We start from the raw sequence: 17,438 nt of genomic DNA on the forward strand, positions 1-17,438 counted from the left end.
AACATTTCAATGGGGGGGATCGCAGCCCAGGGTCTTGCAGGTCATCGTCCTCCCGCCATGAGGTCGAACTGTACGAAATCCACTTGCTTGGGGGAAGAATCTTGTACACTGAATTTTGTAGAATATGGTGATAGGCCAAAGTTTTCATGTACTGCTGCATGGAGAAACAAAAATTGGAGGAGCTGGGATTTGAACCCAGGAGTTTCTGCATGCGAAGCAGACACTCTACCACTGAGTTACACCCCCACCAGAGCAAGTACATCTGGGACGAGTGTCTCGTGGATCCTACTGTCATTATTTCTTAGGTTTGAACGGTACAGTAAGTGTTCGAGGAACCTATTCATGACGAGACCTAAGCAGCGTCGACTCCGTGGCGCAACGGTAGCGCGTCTGACTCCAGATCAGAAGGTTGCGTGTTCAAATCACGTCGGGGTCACAATGAAATTTTCGTTTACGAAAGCCATAGGCGAGTATGTCAGTTTAATCAGATACCAAACGATTACGGAGAACGGACGAACAGAACTTGCTTGGAAAAAACTACTAGTGCAATTTTCGCGTTCTGAAATTAAGGTGAAGGCGCCGACTCGCACTTTCTCCAGGCGCGAAGTGTCTAGTATTTTTGATATTTATATCGTTTAACGCTAATATATAACTGAGAGATAATGATTACGCAATATTTTGCACGATTAGACGTCTTTAGCCAGGCAGAGTATACTACTTTTCCTTAAGTTATGGGAACAGAAAGATCGTGAAAGGGGGTATAGCTCAGTCGTAGAACATTCGACTGCAGATCGAGAGGTCACCGGTTCAATCCCGGGTGCCCCCTTCATTTTTCAGTATCTCGAAAAAAAAAATGACGATTGTCGCGGTGAGTTGCAAATACATGTTTGAGATGCACCCTGCACGCCATACCGAAGGCTTTGGAGCAACATTTCAATGGGGGGGATCGCAGCCCAGGGTCTTGCAGGTCATCGTCCTCCCGCCATGAGGTCGAACTGTACGAAATCCACTTGCTTGGGGGAAGAATCTTGTACACTGAATTTTGTAGAATATGGTGATAGGCAAAAGTTTTCTTGTACTGCTGCACGGAGAAACAAAAATTGGAGGAGCTGAGATTTGAACCCAGGACTTTCTGCATGCGAAGCAGACACTCTACCACTGAGTTACACCCCCGCCAGAGCAAGTACATCTGGGACGAGTGTCTCGTGGATCCTACTGTCATTATTTCTTAGGTTTGAACGGTACAGTAAGTGTTCGAGGAACCTATTCATGACGAGACCTAAGCAGCGTCGACCCCATGGCGCAACGGTAGCGCGTCTGACTCCAGGTCAGAAGCTTGCGTGTTCAAATCACGTCGGGGTCACAATGAAATTTTCGTTTACGAAAGCCATAGGCGAGTATGTCAGTTTAATCAGATACCAAACGATTACGGAGAACGGACGAACAGAACTTGCTTGAAAAAAGCTACTAGTGCAATTTTCGCGTTCTGAAATTAAGGTGAAGGCGCCGACTCGCACTTTCTCCAGGCGCGAAGTGTCTAGTATTTTTGATATTTATATCGTTTAACGCTAATATACACTCCTGGAAATGGAAAAAACAACACATTGACACCGGTGTGTCAGACCCACCATACTTGCCCCGGACACTGCGAGAGGGCTGTACAAGCAATGATCACACGCACGGCACAGCGGACACACCAGGAACCGCGGTGTTGGCCGTCGAATGGCGCTAGCTGCGCAGCATTTGTGCACCGCCGCCGTCAGTGTCAGCCAGTTTGCCGTGGCATACGGAGCTCCATCGCAGTCTTTAACACTGGTAGCATGCCGCGACAGCGTGGACGTGAACCGTATGTGCAGTTGACGGACTTTGAGCGAGGGCGTATAGTGGGCATGCGGGAGGCCGGGTGGAAGTACCGCCGAATTGCTCAACACGTGGGGCGTGAGGTCTCCACAGTACATCGTTGTTGTCGCCAGTGGTCGGCGGAAGGTGCACGTGCCCGTCGACCTGGGACCGGACCGCAGCGACGCACGGATGCACGCCAAGACCGTAGGATCCTACGCAGTGCCGTAGGGGACCGCACCGCCACTTCCCAGCAAATTAGGGGCACTGTTGCTCCTGGGGTATCGGCGAGAACCATTCGCAAACGTCTCCATGAAGCTGGGCTACGGTCCCGCAAACCGTTAGGCCGTCTTCCGCTCACGCCCCAACATCGTGCAGCCCGCCTCCAGTGGTGTCGCGACAGGCGTGAATGGAGGGACGAATGGAGACGTGTCGTCTTCAGCGATGAGAGTCGCTTCTGCCTTGGTGCCAATGATGGTCGCATGCATGTTTGGCGCCGTGCAGGTGAGCGCCACAATCAGGACTGCATACGACCGAGGCACACAGGGCCAACACCCGGCATCATGGTGTGGGGAGCGATCTTCTACACTGTCCGTACACCACTGGTGATCGTCGAGGGGACACTGAATAGTGCACGGTACATCCAAACCGTCATCGAACCCATCGTTCTACCATTCCTAGACCGGCAAGGGAACTTGCTGTTCCAACAGGAGAATGCACGTCCGCATGTATCCCGTGCCACCCAACGTGCTCTAGAAGGTGTAAGTCAACTACCCTGGCCAGCAAGATCTCCGGATCTGTCCCCCATTGAGCATGTTTGGGACTGAATGAAGCGTCGTCTCACGCGGTCTGCACGTCCAGCACGAACGCTGGTCCAACTGAGGCGCCAGGTGGAAATGGCATGGCAAGCCGTTCCACAGGACTACATCCAGCATCTCTACGATCGTCTCCATGGGAGAATAGCAGCCTGCATTGCTGCGAAAGGTGGATATACACTGTACTAGTGTCGACATTGTGCATGCTCTGTTGCCTGTGTCTATGTGCCTGTGGTTCTGTCAGTGTGATCATGTGATGTATCTGACCCCAGGAATGTGTCAATAAAGTTTCCCCTTCCTGGGACAATGAATTCACGGTGTTCTTATTTCAATTTCCAGGAGTGTATAACTGAGAGATAATGATTACGCAATATTTTGCTTGATTAGACGTCTTTAGCCAGGCAGAGTATAACATTTTTCCTTAAGTTATGGGAACAGAAAGCTCGTGAAAGGGGGTATAGCTCAGTCGTAGAGCATTCGACTGCAGATCGAGAGGTCCCCGATTCAATCCCGGGTGCCCACTTCATTTTTCAGTATCTCGAAAAAAACAAATGACGATTGTCGCGGTGAGTTGCAAATACATGTTTGAGATGCACCCTGCACGCCATACCGAAGGCTTTGGAGCAACATTTCAATGGGGGGGATCGCAGCCCAGGGTCTTGCAGGTCATCGTCCTCCCGCCATGAGGTCGAACTGTACGAAATCCACTTGCTTGGGGGAAGAATCTTGTACACTGAATTTTGTAGAATATGGTGATAGGCAAAAGTTTTCATGTACTGCTGCACGGAGAAACAAAAATTGGAGGAGCTGGGATTTGAACCCAGGACTTTCTGCATGCGAAGCAGACACTCTACCACTTTTTTTTTTTTTTTTTTTTTTTTTTGCTGTGCCACTTTTTTTTTTTTAGGAGACCGATGCCTTATCCATTTTTTTTTACCGGTTTAGGAGACCGATGCCTTATCCATTTTTTTTTCCGGTATGAAACGCGTGAATGAATAAAAATAAAAATACGTAAAAGGAAAAGGTGGAGTCGAAACTCGACTCAGCTAGATTGGTTTCTACACCAAGATTCTCTTGAGAAAATTTGCATATTTCAATCTATAATCTCGTATTTGTTCAAGCTGATGATGCTGAATGCGCAGAAATGTCAAAAAATCTTCTTCGCTCCGGTCTACGTGTGTGAGAATATAGAAAACTTAATGTCCCATTAACCAATTGGCAGCATTTCTTTTAGTATTGGGGTAGGGGACGCCCTCAGGATTGAGGAGGTTAGTCGGTGTGATGGCATTATCGGAAGTTCTGAGTATAATTGCTAGCATGCGCCGAATGCAGCACCATACGTCGTTGATCGTATCACATGTAAACCTGTGTTCCTCGGTATCGAGGACGTTGCAGGTAGTGCAGTTTGGCGTTTCTGCCAGATGTACGGCATGCAACTTAGAATTCGTCGGCAGTTTTCTATTAACAGCAAAGTACCATACGGCTCTCACCTTAGTCGGTAATCGGGGATCATGTATATTCTTCCAAATCGTATTCCAGTCATACTGTTGAAGTTTCCCCTCGATGCTGTTTCTGGGTTTTCCGTCAATCATGGTCTTGTACACGTCTTTGACTGTTAGCGTACCGTTGTGGAAAAGCGTTTTCGGAATGTAGCTGTATTCAATGAGAAAATGTTTGAGGTGCGAAAGCTCCGTCGGGAGGTGGTGCACGTCTATAGGCGGATCCAGACTGGGCGGGATTATTTCATTCAGAAGATGACCCACTAGATTACTCGGCGATTCTTTCCACAGTCGGTATGTCTTGCAAATATACAGTGCCTGTGCTTTACAGTAGATATCGGTAAGATTGAGACCACCTTTGTTGGCTGGTAACGTCAGCGTTTCATATTTAATTTTGAAAATATGTCCCCTACTAACATAATGGCCGAGCGCTGCCAGCATTCGTTTCGCTATTGCTGGTGGTAATGGCAATATTTGGGCGACGTAGTTCACTTTGGACGTGATATAGGTATTGGCGAGCTGTACCTTCTGCATAGCGTCCAGATTCCGTAGACTGTGTTGGTGGAGGCACGCCCGCATGTTCGTCAAAATGCGCCTGTAGTTGATAGCAACTGTTCGTCGGATATGGCGCGTGTATACTATGCCGAGGCTTTTCAGTGTGTCAAGGCGTTTCAGGTGTTCTCGAGCTCCAATGTCATCTCCGCGGCCGATCGGCAAAATTCCAGACTTCGCCATATTTATTTTAGCGCCGGAAGCAAGTTCATACTTCTTCGTAATTTGGAGCGCAGTGTCTAGTTCTTGGTTATTCCTGACTAGGAAACCGACATCATCAGCGTATGATTTACACGTGACTTTGTGGTCGTGTATGCGTAATCCTTGCAGAACCTTGTTTAAAGTGAACAGGAGCGGTTCGATTGCTATTGCAAACAATACCATCGACATTGGGCAACCTTGTCGTACCGAGCTACGAACCTTGATTGGGCTACTGAGTTGTCCATTGATCTGGATTTTAGAGGTACCATTCGTGAGCACGGAGTTGAGCATGGCTAAAAAATTCGGAGGAAAATTCATTTTCCGCATTACACTGAAAAGGTATGAATGGCTCACTCTGTCGAATGCTTGTTCGAAATCGAGTGATACGATGGCGCATCGGAGTCTGCAAGTCGCCGCTATGGAAATGACATCCCTGTAATCACTTAAGGTCTGATATATCTTTCTATGCTTGCCAACACATGATTGGTAGGATCCTGTAACCGTGGTAATTACGGAGTGCAGCCGTTGCATGATGACGCGGGCGAAGATTTTGTAATCGCCGTTCAATAAGGTGATAGGTCGAAGATTACCAATTCCCTTGCCTCCTGGCTTTTTGGGGACCAGGACCGCCGTCCCCTCACAGAACTCTTCTGGGAGGGGGGCACTGGGATTCATGAGTTCATTGCATATGCACGTCAGCTTCGTTGCCATTTTTTGTCGAAAAATTTGATACAGTTCGGCAGGTAGTCCATCAGGTCCGGGTGATTTGTTCTTTGGACCTCTCAGTATGGCGTCCACCACTTCGTCCTCCGTTATAGCGGTAGTGAGGGTGCCGGCTTCATCCGAACTGAGTCTACCTGTTATCCCGTCGATGACTTCCCTTTGCGCCACGTCATCCGTTGGTGTGGTGGCCAACAATTCTGTATAATGCTTGTAGATTTCGTCCTTGATCTCGCACTGTTTGGTCAATAATCGACCATCAGTAGTTGTCAGTTTAGTAATTATTTTCCTATTGTTCCGTTTATTTTCGTGTATCACATGATACATGGAGGTCGCTTCGTTCGGAACGGTGTTTTGCAAACGAGTCCTAATGCGGCAACCCTGAAGTTGTTGTCGTTTTAAAGTCAATATTTTTGCTTGTATTCGTTTAATTTGTGCATAATTGTCTATTATCGTCACATCCGGCTTATGCAAGTCACGGAGGCACTGAAAATAAAATTCCACAGTTGCCTTTTGCCAGGCAGCCTTCTCGCGAGAGTAGCGTTTCAAGGTTTTCGTTATAGCAGGTTTGGCGCACTTGATCCACCAAATGAGCGGCGAGTTGTACTGCGGGAAACGTTTTTCACAGTCGTCCCACGTATTGTTAAATCCTACGCGGCACGCTGGATCTAATAAATGAGCAACATTAAGTTTCCACTGTCCCCTGGCTTTGTAGGTGCCTTGTTTCGCCAAATTGATGGTACAAATATACGCGGCATGATCAGAAAATATGGTGGGCCAGATTTCGGAGTGTAGGACATTTGACTTCAAACCAGCTGTTGTATAGATCCGGTCTAAACGGCTCGCAGAATGGCTAGTGACGTGTGTGAAACCGGGCGCGTCACCATGCTGATGTTCCCACGTGTCAATAAGTCCCAACTGAGTGATGATGGTTTCAAGCTCCAGTGATTTAGTAAAGTTCGGCGTTTGGTCTTTCGGACGGATAACACAGTTAAAATCCCCGGCAAATATTATGTGATCATGACCAGTTCCGAACAGTGGAACTATCTCTTCTTTGAAGAAGACGGCTCGCCGCTGTCTGTTACCAGATCCGGAAGGTGCATAGATATTAATGATTCGGGTGTCATTGACGGTGCCAGCAATACCTCTACAGTTGGGTAGTTTCTCAACGTTGCGGATTAGTATACCTTCTTTATATAATATAGCCGTTCCAATTCGTTATTGCTACTGGGGTTAACAATAGCGTTATAGCCCGGTATGTGCTCTAGGTCAATATCTGTCACTTCTTGTAACAATACGATATCGATGTCGGCTGCATAGACAACGTCCTGGAGATTCCGCAAATTCAGTGCACTCCGGATCTTATTAATATTTAATGTTGCAATCCGGTAAGCTTGTAAGCCCGCCAAATTTGCTTGAACGTAAGTGTGTAAAAGAACTGACTGCCTATCGTCCTACGGATCTAGATATATTTTGTCTCTGCTAATGATCGCATGTTCAGTTAATAGAAATCTGCGTCATCATCAGTGCCCGTTCCTCGTGAGGAGGGGCGTCGCTGTTGGGTAGAGTCCCCTCCGCTAAGTCTAAGGTCCGGTGCAGCATTGTCTTCCGTCATGTCTTGATCTTGATCCTCATCGTCGTGATCATCAGCCCAGTGTGGGGAACGAGTGTCGTTTCGGTTCTCCTTGAGTCGTGGGCAAGCGTCTGTAGGTTGCGGCTCAGGTACTATGTCACTCTTTGGAGTCGGCTGTGTAGACGCGGAGAACACAAGGTCGTCAGTGCCACTGTCGGATGATGCTCCTGTCCGCGACTTCTTCAACGGTTTGCGATTACCGGCCTGTGGTGCTGGTGGTACGTCGGTCATTTTTTGTCTCACCTGTTTGATCTTGTCTCTCATGACAGGGGCAGTTTCGGCCGCTCCCTGGTGAGCAATCCTGCGCTTCTTAGTGTCCTTGGTATGATTGTCGATTTGTCTATCTGCTGCTACTATACCGTCGAGACCAGCCGCTGAATGGTTCTCACCAGCGACAGTTATGTTCAGGGAGCCTGCCAGAGAGCTGTTACGCGCAACGTCGGCTGAGGGGCAATGGTCTTGCTGTGCTGGTTGTGCAGGAACGATGACCTCCTGGCCGGCTTCCGGTTCGGTGATGGCCATTTGACAGTCAATTAAGTCGCCCTCGGAAGCAGGTCTCTCGGTCGCTTTGTTCGTGGACGAGATCGTGCGCACCGCCGCAACGTATGTCAGCGGTAGCTGTGACATGGCGTGTGGGACTCCTGCCTCTCCGGTCGGTATTTGTGTTACGCGCCTTTGCAGGCACTGAGCACGAACGTGTCCTGCAGAACCACAACCCGCGCATGTTCGCGGTTGCCCCTCGTATATCACGATAACTCTGTAGCCACAGACACTGACATAAGACGGGATATGCTTGACCATATCGATTTTGATCTGTCGAACACCATTTAAAACTTGAAATTTATGTGCAGAGGACCACCGCTCGGCAACATTACTAATGATAGTTCCATAAGGCTTCAAAACGGAATTAATTTGTTCAGCAGTTATCTCAAATGGCAGTTCGAAAACGCGAACGGTCCTCACACCAAAACCAGCATGAGAAACTTTAACCTCGCCCACATTGCCATCAGAATGCTTAAACTTGAAAGTACCTCCACAGGATTCAACAACTTGGTCACATTTAGTCGCACTCCTGAGCTTCAAATACACCGTACTACTGCAGATCGATGAATGAATGCCAATAATATCATCACCCGTTAACTTTACTGTCTCCTCGAGAAATCTCTCTATTTCAAATGAGGTAGGTCTCGCGAAATGGTTGTCGAAGACAAATTTCAACGTATCCTTTCGTATTAATTCAGCCATTACCACTTTCAAGAGGGAATCGTCGACAGATAGAAGAGAAACGCTCTACAGCGTTTAACTCACCACAAACAGCGCTCGGCCAACAGCAGCGGCGACGTAAACACAGCACATCCGCACGGCACGGCCGCCGAGGCCAGACTACCACTGAGTTACACCCCCGCCAGAGCAAGTACATCTGGGACGAGTGTCTCGTGGATCCTACTGTCACTATTTCTTAGGTTTGAACGGTACAGTAAGTGTTCGAGGAACCTATTCATGACGAGACCTAAGCAGCGTCGACTCCGTGGCGCAACGGTAGCGCGTCTGACTCCAGATCAAAAGGTTGCGTGTTGAAATCGCGTCGGGGTCACAATGAAATTTTCGTTTACGAAAGCCATAGGCGAGTATGTCAGTTTAATCAGATACCAAACGATTACGGAGAACGGACGAACAGAACTTGCTTGAAAAAAGCTACTAGTGCAATTTTCGCGTTCTGAAATTAAGGTGAAGGCGCCGACTCGCACTTTCTCCAGGCGCGAAGTGTCTAGTATTTTTGATATTTATATCGTTTAACGCTAATATATAACTGAGAGATAATGATTACGCAATATTTTGCTTGATTAGACGTCTTTAGCCAGGCAGAGTATAACATTTTTCCTTAAGTTATGGGAACAGAAAGATCGTGAAAGGGGGTATAGCTCAGTCGTAGAGCATTCGACTGCAGATCGAGAGGTCCCCGGTTCAATCCCGGGTGCCCCCTTCATTTTTCAGTATCTCGAAAAAAACAAATGACGATCGTCGCGGTGAGTTGCAAATACATGTTTGAGATGCACCCTGCACGCCATACCGAAGGCTTTGGAGCAACATTTCAATGGGGGGGATCGCAGCCCAGGGTCTTGCAGGTCATCGTCCTCCCGCCATGAGGTCGAACTGTACGAAATCCACTTGCTTGGGGGAAGAATCTTGTACACTGAATTTTGTAGAATATGGTGATAGGCAAAAGTTTTCATGTACTGCTACACGGAGAAACAAAAATTGGAGGAGCTGCGATTTGAACCCAGGACTTTCTGCATGCGAAGCAGACACTCTACCACTGAGTTACACCCCCGCCAGAGCAAGTACATCTGGAACGAGTGTCTCGTGGATCCTACTGTCATTATTTCTTAGGTTTGAACGGTACAGTAAGTGTTCGAGGAACCTATTCATGACGAGCCCTAAGCAGCGTCGACTCCGTGGCGCAACAGTAGCGCGTCTGACTCCAGATCAGAAGGTTGCGTGTTCAAATCACGTCGGGGACACAATGAAATTTTCGTTTACGAAAGCCATAGGCGAGTATGTCAGTTTAATCAGATACCAAACGATTACGGAGAACGGACGAACAGAACTTGCTTGAAAAAAAGCTACTAGTGCAATTTTCGCGTTCTGAAATTAAGGTGAAGGCGCCGACTCGCACTTTCTCCAGGCGCGAAGTGTCTAGTATTTTTGATATTTATATCGTTTAACGCTAATATATAACTGAGAGATAAGGATTACGCAATATTTTGCTTGATTAGACGTCTTTAGCCAGGCAGAGTATAACATTTTTCCTTAAGTTATGGGAACAGAAAGATCGCGAAAGGGGGTATAGCTCAGTCGTAGAGCATTCGACTGCAGATCGAGAGGTCTCCGGTTCAATCCCGGGTGCCCCCTTCATTTTTCAGTATCTCGAAAAAAACAAATGACGATTGTCGCGGTGAGTTGCAAATACATGTTTGAGATGCACCCTGCACGCCATACCGAAGGCTTTGGAGTAACATTTCAATGGGGGGATCGCAGCCCAGGGTCTTGCAGGTCATCGTCCTCCCGCCATGAGGTCGAACTGTACGAAATCCACTTGCTTGGGGGAAGAATCTTGTACACTGAATTTTAGACGCATTCGGACAGCGTATCCGCGCACATCGCGCGGAGCGGTTGCGGCTTTGTTTACATCACGGGGCGGCGCTCAGCGAGTGTTTCGAGGTCCACGTGTTCAAGTTTCTTCAACGTGAGTACCATGTCGACAGTTACTAGGGCAAACACTGCGCAATTTGTGTTCGATCGAAATGCTTTGCGGCCCACCGCTTTTGAAATCCACGAATTTATATTCGAAGATTTGAAAATCCCGGAAGATCTAGTGGACACTTTTCAGTTGGATTTCGCGCAATATTCGCTATTTTTGAAGTTCTTTTCCGGCGACATCTGTGAAAAATTTGTTGAAAAATTTGGCGGAGTGCGTAAATTTAGGCATGTCGATGGCACAGTCAGTGATGTGCAGATTGTGCCCTCGGGTTATGGTGTTAGAACGGTTCGAGTATTTAATGTGCCCCCTGAATGCGGCAATGATTTGATTGCACGTGCTCTCACTCAGTACGGCGTTGTCTTGTCGGTAGTAAACGAAAAGTGGTCTAGTGCGTACCGGTACCAGGTTAATAGTGGAGTACGTAGTGTCCGCATTGACTTGAAGAAACACATTCCATTCTACGTAATGATTGCGGGCTGTAAGGCTCAAGTGACTTATATCGGCCAGCCACCCACATGCTCAATTTGTCATTCCACTGAGCATTTACGTGTTGATTGTCCCCGTAGACGACCCGTGCAGCTCCCACGTAGTGATGCTGCGGCTACTGGTGGCCACTTTGTGCCACTACTGAGTGAAATAGTAGCGGGCACTGTATCACAACCCCGCCCTGCCGACCCTATTCGTGCTGAGGATGTACCAAGTGAGGTGAATGTTACTGTAGACGCGCCACAGGATCGAATGGAGGACGCTCCCATTTTGTCCTCGGCTGTGGTAGAATCGGATTCAGTTGCTAAGGAGGTCCCAGATGTTTCGGATCATGCACCAGTTGCTATTTCGGAAGAGATGGACACCTCCTTACCACCGCCTCCGCCGCCTGAAGAGGTTCCCCTGGCACCGAGGAAAGGGCGTACAAAGAAAAATAAAAATAAGGGTACTAGGAGTCAGCAGTCAGATGATTTACCGTGCACCCCTGTCTCAGAGAGTGGCAGTGAGAGTGAAGTTCAGACATCGTGCCCCCCTGCCTCTGACAGCTCTGCGCGCCAGGAGCGTATAAGGGAACAAACTGCACATCTCAAGGTGTTCTTAAATACGGCACGCGAACAGGGTGCGCATGCTGCGAAGCGCAAAAGCGAGCAAAGTAGCGAGCAGCTGCCGCAGCGCACGCGCAGGCATTCGGCGACGTCGGCCGCCGGTACAGCAACAACACAGGCGGACGAGGCCACGTACACAGACACCGCTGGTGGTCGCGCCCAACCGACCGACCGACCAACGGAGACGCCCTGGTGGAAGCAGGAGGAGGACGACCCTGGATCCCATTAGCGGCTTTCGGCGGACCTGCTGTAATTCGTGCCCCGTTTACCTGCGACGTTATGTTACGCTGTTCCTGCACGCTGACAGTAATTTTCTGCACAGTATTGTCCACGAGTTACGTAATGGGTTGCAGTGCTTCTTGACAGTTTTATTGGTGTGCTTGAGACGCTGCATCAGCGTCTTCCGTTTCTCATTTTTCTTGCTAATACTTGAGTGTTTGTGTTTTAAATGGCCGCCGCTCGTCAACATCTAAAGATCTTCTCAGTTTTATCACTCAATGTAAATCGCATCATAGCTGCGCATAAAATAGCAAGTTTTATAGACTTTTTAACTTTGGGAGGCTATGACGTTGCATTGCTCCAAGAAGTTACTGTTAAGCGCTTCAATAACGTCCCTGGTTATGATGTCATCTATAACATTAACGTTGAAGGTACTTGTGGCACCGCTGTTCTTTATAAAACTGTATTGCAACCAACTAACGTTCAAATTTTACCGAATGGCCGCTTACTTACGTGTACGATCCAGGATGTCACATTTAGTAATATATACGCGCCGAGTGGCACTGATCATAAACGTGCACGTTCTGTTTTCTTTAATCAAGATGTGGTTCCGTTCTTTGCGTCGACCCGCAATGTAGTAGTTGGCGGCGATTTTAACTGTGTTACTGCCGCAGCCGATCAATTTCCCACGGCTACCATGTGCCCGGAACTTTCCCAACTAATTGTGACAAATGACTTGATCGATGTTTGGCGTCATTTTCATCCTGCCACAACGCAATACACACATTTTTATGCGAACGGTGCCAGCAGAATTGATCGCATTTATGTGTCGCGGCCGCTTCAAACCTATCTTCAGAGGGTTGCGGTACATCCCGTCGCTTTTAGCGATCACTGCGGTGTTGTGTGTGACGTGCAATTACTGGCAAATAGGCAGGCGCCAGCTTCCCGTGTTTGGAAACTCAATACCCGTCATCTCTCTGACGCCGGTTTACGTTGCGAGATTCAGAGCGTGTGGCAGTTTTGTTCTGAAAAACGGGGAAGTTATGCCTCAGTCTTACAATGGTGGGTCGACTTAGCCAAACCGCAGTTGCGCAGTGTTGCGATGCGGTATGCAAGGGAGGCGTCATTTTGGGAGAGGCGCACCATTGCCTTTTATCAACAGTGCCTCCAAGATGCGCTTGATGCACCCGTGGTGCCAGATCAAAACTTACGCGCACGTTTGAATAGAATTAAAAGCAAGATACTCCAGCATCACCTCCACAAGGCACAAGGTGTTCTGATCAGGAGCCGACCGCAGTGTGAGACCATTGACGAAGTGCCAACGCTTTACCACTTGGCACGCGAGAAACGGTTGGCGCGGAGGAAAGACATTACCACCCTCATCACGGACACTGGTGCTCGTCTCACGGCGAAGCATGAGATCGTTCCCCACGTCACCGACCACTTTAAGAGATTGTTCGGACGGACAGCTGCCGATGATGTCGCACGTTCCTTTCTGTTAGATGAATTGGATACTGTCATCTCCGAATCTGACCGTCAGTCACTGGATGAGATGTTGTCACGGGACGATGTGAAAGACGTGTTGCGTTCGTGTCGTCGAGGGAAGTCTCCAGGTCCAGATGGCCTTCCCATCGAATTTTACCTGGCTTATTGGGATATTTTCGGTGAGACATTGACGATCATGATAAATGAAATTGTTCGTGGTGCTGCTGTCCCTTCGAAGTTCGTTGCAGGGCGTATTATATTAATTCCGAAGACACCGACAGCATGCCGTGTTGAGGCATTACGCCCTATCACACTTTTAAATGCAGACTATAAACTGGCGGCACGATGCCTCGTAACGAAACTCAATGTGGTCATGGACAAGATAATCAGTCCCTTTCAGTCGTGTGGTGTGCAACGCCGTAGCATTTTTCACGCTGCGGCTTCATACCGAGACGTGGTCGCGTACGCAGCCATTAATGACCTGTCCGCTGGCATTCTCTCCGTCGACTTTGCCAATGCATTCGACCGTATCGGGCACGATTATCTTCTGTCCTTCATGACAAAACTGGGGTTCGGCGGCCACTTTCTCGATGCTATACGGAATCTTTTAACATCGGCGACGTCAGTAATTGTCATCAATGGTTGGCAGTCGCCGCCCATTCCTATTACAAGATCCGTCAGACAGGGCTGTCCTTTATCAATGCTCCTATTTGTCATTGCGCTCGACCCGTTTTTGCGCGCAGTCGGTCGAATCATTGAAGGTGTCCAGGTCTGTCACGTCTCTCTCAAATGTGCTGCCTATGCTGACGACGTGGGGCTTTTCATGGGGCGGGCACATGACTTGGACAGAGTTCGCGATGTTCTGATACTGTACGAACGTGCCTCTGGCGCCGTTCTGAATACGCGGAAAACTGTATTGGTACCACTGGGTCGGCGGGGACTGTCTGCTGAACGGGACTGGTTCCGTGTTGTGCGCACCCACAAAATTTTAGGACTCGACATTGTAGCGTGCCCACAAAAAATTCAAGTTTTAAACTGGAGGCGAATTCTTGGCACTGTGAAGGCCCTATGTCGCAGCCACTCAGGTCGCCGACTCAACTTACATCAACGTGTGGCTGTCATTAACACATTCATCTTATCGAACGCGTGGTACATCGCCCAACTGCTTAGTGTTCCGAAGCCGATCGGGAGGGCGATTTCGCAGGCAGTCTACTGCCTCCTGTGGCGGCATGAAATTTTTAAAGTCAAGGCTTCGACCTGTGTCATCGACAGGCAGCTGGGCGGCCTCGGTTTCACCGACGTTCCACGCAAATGCGGCGCGCTGCTCGTCCACCGGACAGCCACCCTGCAGTCCGACAACCCGGCAGGAACCACCGCGGCACTCCTGGAGCTCTACCGCCCACACTCTGAAGCGGCGCCCGTCTCTCTCGCGGCCATCCCGTATAAGATGTCCTACATACGGGAGTACTTTTTAACGAGGAGCTACGCTCTGTCAACGGCTACCGACAGACACAGGACCGCCCGCGGACTCTACGTTGCCCTGACTGGACAAGCTCCGCGTCATAAACTGGTGTTCCGGAACCCCACAGTGGAATGGATGAACGTGTGGGCAAACATCAACAACCCGGTGTTGCCGTCGGACGTGAGTGCGCTCTGGTTTAAGATCGTCAACAACACCCTAGCGACGAACCAGCGGCTTGCCGACATTCATCTCCTTCCCTCTGCCAACTGTGATAGATGTAGTGCTGTGGACACACGGGAACATCGTTTTGAGTGTGCATCGGTGTCGACGGTATGGCGGCTGTGTCAACGAATGGTCGCCCACATTAATAGAACGCCTCCTCACCTTGTGACTGTTCGTCGTGTGATAGTGCCTAACTTCAAAGCTTTCCCGCGGACGAAAAATAACGCCACTGTCTGGATCTTAGGGCATACGATTTATGCCCTTATCGATATGGCCGTCACTGATACTGTGATTTACCTGGATTATTTGTGGGCCCAGTATATGACACTGAAGGATTGCGTTCAATTTCGCGAACTGTTTGCGAATTTTTTGAAGGCGGCCTTGGATTACGGCTATGAAATGGAACTGCGGCAAACACCTTGAACTGAGATTTACTGAGCTGACGCGTTCCACCTTTAATTTCTTTTTCCTTCTTTTATTTGTTTTAGTTGTGTTATGGTTGGTGACTTGTGCCACAACCTCACTACGGGTCGTTCTGGTTTTATCTCCAAGAGAGGAGTGTCCTTTTAATTTTGAGGAATTTTATTTTGTTTACAAGACTTCATGGGTATTTTAGAAGATACAGTCTCTTAATTTCTGTTCCCGGACTGTCGTGATTTCATTTTATTACTTTCCTGTGATTTCTGTTTCTTTCGTGTGATGCTCACATCGACATAAACTCTCATGTTGTGCTGTTGTGCTGCGTTGACACCTGTTTTGTAACAACTCTCTGCTACATCGGAGTGACTGACGTTAGTCAGGAGGGAGAATATTTTCCTTTTAAGCGGAATACGATTTTAGTTGAACTACGCGCAGAAGAGTTAAACCAGCGGAGGAAAGAAGACCGTCCACGAATTCCGCGATAAAATTACTCTTAGTTCCTCATTTTTCTGTGGAAGAAAAATTAAAAAAAAAATAAAAAAAAAATAAAAAAATATATAAAAAAAAATATTAAAAAAAATCCCGGGTGCCCCCTTCATTTTTCAGTATCTCGAAAAAAACAAATGACGATTGTCGCGGTGAGTTGCAAATACATGTTTGAGAAGCAGCCTGCACGCCATACCGAAGGCTTTGGAGCAACATTTCAATAGGGGGGATCGCAGCCCAGGGTCTTGCAGGTCATCGTCCTCCCGCCATGAGGTCGAACTGTACGAAATCCACTTGCTTGGGGGAAGAATCTTGTACACTGAATTTTGTAGAATATGGTGATAGGCAAAAGTTTTCATGTACTGCTGCACGGAGAAACAAAAATTGGAGGAGCTGGGATTTGAACCCAGGACTTTCTGCATGCGAAGCAGACACTCTACCACTGAGTTACACCCCAGCCAGCGGAAGTACATCTGGGACGAGTGTCTCGTGGATCCTACTGTCATTATTTCTTAGGTTTGAACGGTACAGTAAGTGTTCGAGGAACCTATTCATGACGAGACCTAAGCAGCGTCGACTCCGTGGCGCAACGGTAGCGCGTCTGACTCCAGATCAGAAGGTTGCGTGTTCAAATCACGTCGGGGTCACAATGAAATTTTCGTTTACGAAAGCCATAGGCGAGTATGTCAGTTTAATCAGATACCAAACGATTACGGAGAACGGACGAACAGAACTTGCTTGAAAAAAGCTACTAGTGCAATTTTCGCGTTCTGAAATTAAGGTGAAGGCGCCGACTCGCACTTTCTCCAGGCGCGAAGTGTCTAGTATTTTTGATATTTATATCGTTTAACGCTAATATATAACTGAGAGATAAGGATTACGCAATATTTTGCTTGATTAGACGTCTTTAGCCAGGCAGAGTATAACATTTTTCCTTAAGTTATGGGAACAGAAAGATCGTGAAAGGGGTTATAGCTCGGGAGTCTGGTTTCGGCGAGCGAGCTGTGCGGACGCGCTGTGTTTACGTTCTCGCCGCCGCTGGCCGTGACTGTTGTGGTGAGTGTTACGCCGCTTAGCGTACTTGTTTCCCTGTAACAACGATTCATGGTTAGAAATTTGTAATGGCACAACCACCACGAAGAGACACATTGAAGTTGATGTTTGACCAGTCTTTAGTTCGACCGACATCTTTTGAAGTAGAGAACTTTATAGAAGACTCTTTGAAACTGAATATGGACGATCTTATTGGAATTCACTTGTCGATCTGTAGTAGTACAGTTTATCTTAAGTTGACAAATGCTGTCACGTGTGATAAGATTGTTGAATCTTGTGGAGGGACCCTGAAATTTAAACATTCGGACGGTACTATCGGAGAGGTACAAGTTACTCAAGCTGGTTTAGGTCTTCGGACCGTTCGCATTTTCGAACTGCCATTCGAAATTACAGCCGAACAAATTAACTCTGTGCTCAAACCTTACGGTACAGTTCTCTCTAATGTCGCGGAAAAGTGGTCTACTATGCATAAATTTCCG

At 48.1% G+C, this 17,438-nt stretch overlaps 10 non-coding genes across 10 annotated transcripts; 7 read left to right on the forward strand and 3 right to left on the reverse strand.

The window, feature by feature from the left end:
- Nucleotides 1-174: 174 nt before the first annotated feature.
- Nucleotides 175-246, reverse strand: Trnaa-cgc. Its single transcript has one exon. It is a non-coding gene; the product is annotated as a tRNA-Ala (tRNA).
- A 118-nt stretch (nucleotides 247-364) lies between these two features.
- Trnaw-cca lies at nucleotides 365-436 on the forward strand. Its single transcript has one exon. It is a non-coding gene; the product is annotated as a tRNA-Trp (tRNA).
- A 318-nt stretch (nucleotides 437-754) lies between these two features.
- On the forward strand, nucleotides 755-826 carry Trnac-gca. The gene has a single exon. It is a non-coding gene; the product is annotated as a tRNA-Cys (tRNA).
- A 275-nt stretch (nucleotides 827-1,101) lies between these two features.
- On the reverse strand, nucleotides 1,102-1,173 carry Trnaa-cgc. The gene has a single exon. It is a non-coding gene; the product is annotated as a tRNA-Ala (tRNA).
- Nucleotides 1,174-3,105: 1,932 nt separating this feature from the next.
- Trnac-gca lies at nucleotides 3,106-3,177 on the forward strand. The gene has a single exon. It is a non-coding gene; the product is annotated as a tRNA-Cys (tRNA).
- A 5,994-nt stretch (nucleotides 3,178-9,171) lies between these two features.
- On the forward strand, nucleotides 9,172-9,243 carry Trnac-gca. Its single transcript has one exon. It is a non-coding gene; the product is annotated as a tRNA-Cys (tRNA).
- Nucleotides 9,244-9,519: 276 nt separating this feature from the next.
- Trnaa-cgc lies at nucleotides 9,520-9,591 on the reverse strand. Its single transcript has one exon. It is a non-coding gene; the product is annotated as a tRNA-Ala (tRNA).
- Nucleotides 9,592-9,709: 118 nt separating this feature from the next.
- Trnaw-cca lies at nucleotides 9,710-9,781 on the forward strand. Its single transcript has one exon. It is a non-coding gene; the product is annotated as a tRNA-Trp (tRNA).
- Nucleotides 9,782-10,100: 319 nt separating this feature from the next.
- On the forward strand, nucleotides 10,101-10,172 carry Trnac-gca. Its single transcript has one exon. It is a non-coding gene; the product is annotated as a tRNA-Cys (tRNA).
- Nucleotides 10,173-16,481: 6,309 nt separating this feature from the next.
- Trnaw-cca lies at nucleotides 16,482-16,553 on the forward strand. Its single transcript has one exon. It is a non-coding gene; the product is annotated as a tRNA-Trp (tRNA).
- The last annotated feature ends 885 nt before the right edge of the window (nucleotides 16,554-17,438 follow it).

Source organism: Schistocerca americana, chromosome 3, assembly GCF_021461395.2.
Source record: "Schistocerca americana isolate TAMUIC-IGC-003095 chromosome 3, iqSchAmer2.1, whole genome shotgun sequence".
NCBI classification, from domain to species: Eukaryota; Metazoa; Arthropoda; class Insecta; order Orthoptera; family Acrididae; genus Schistocerca; species Schistocerca americana.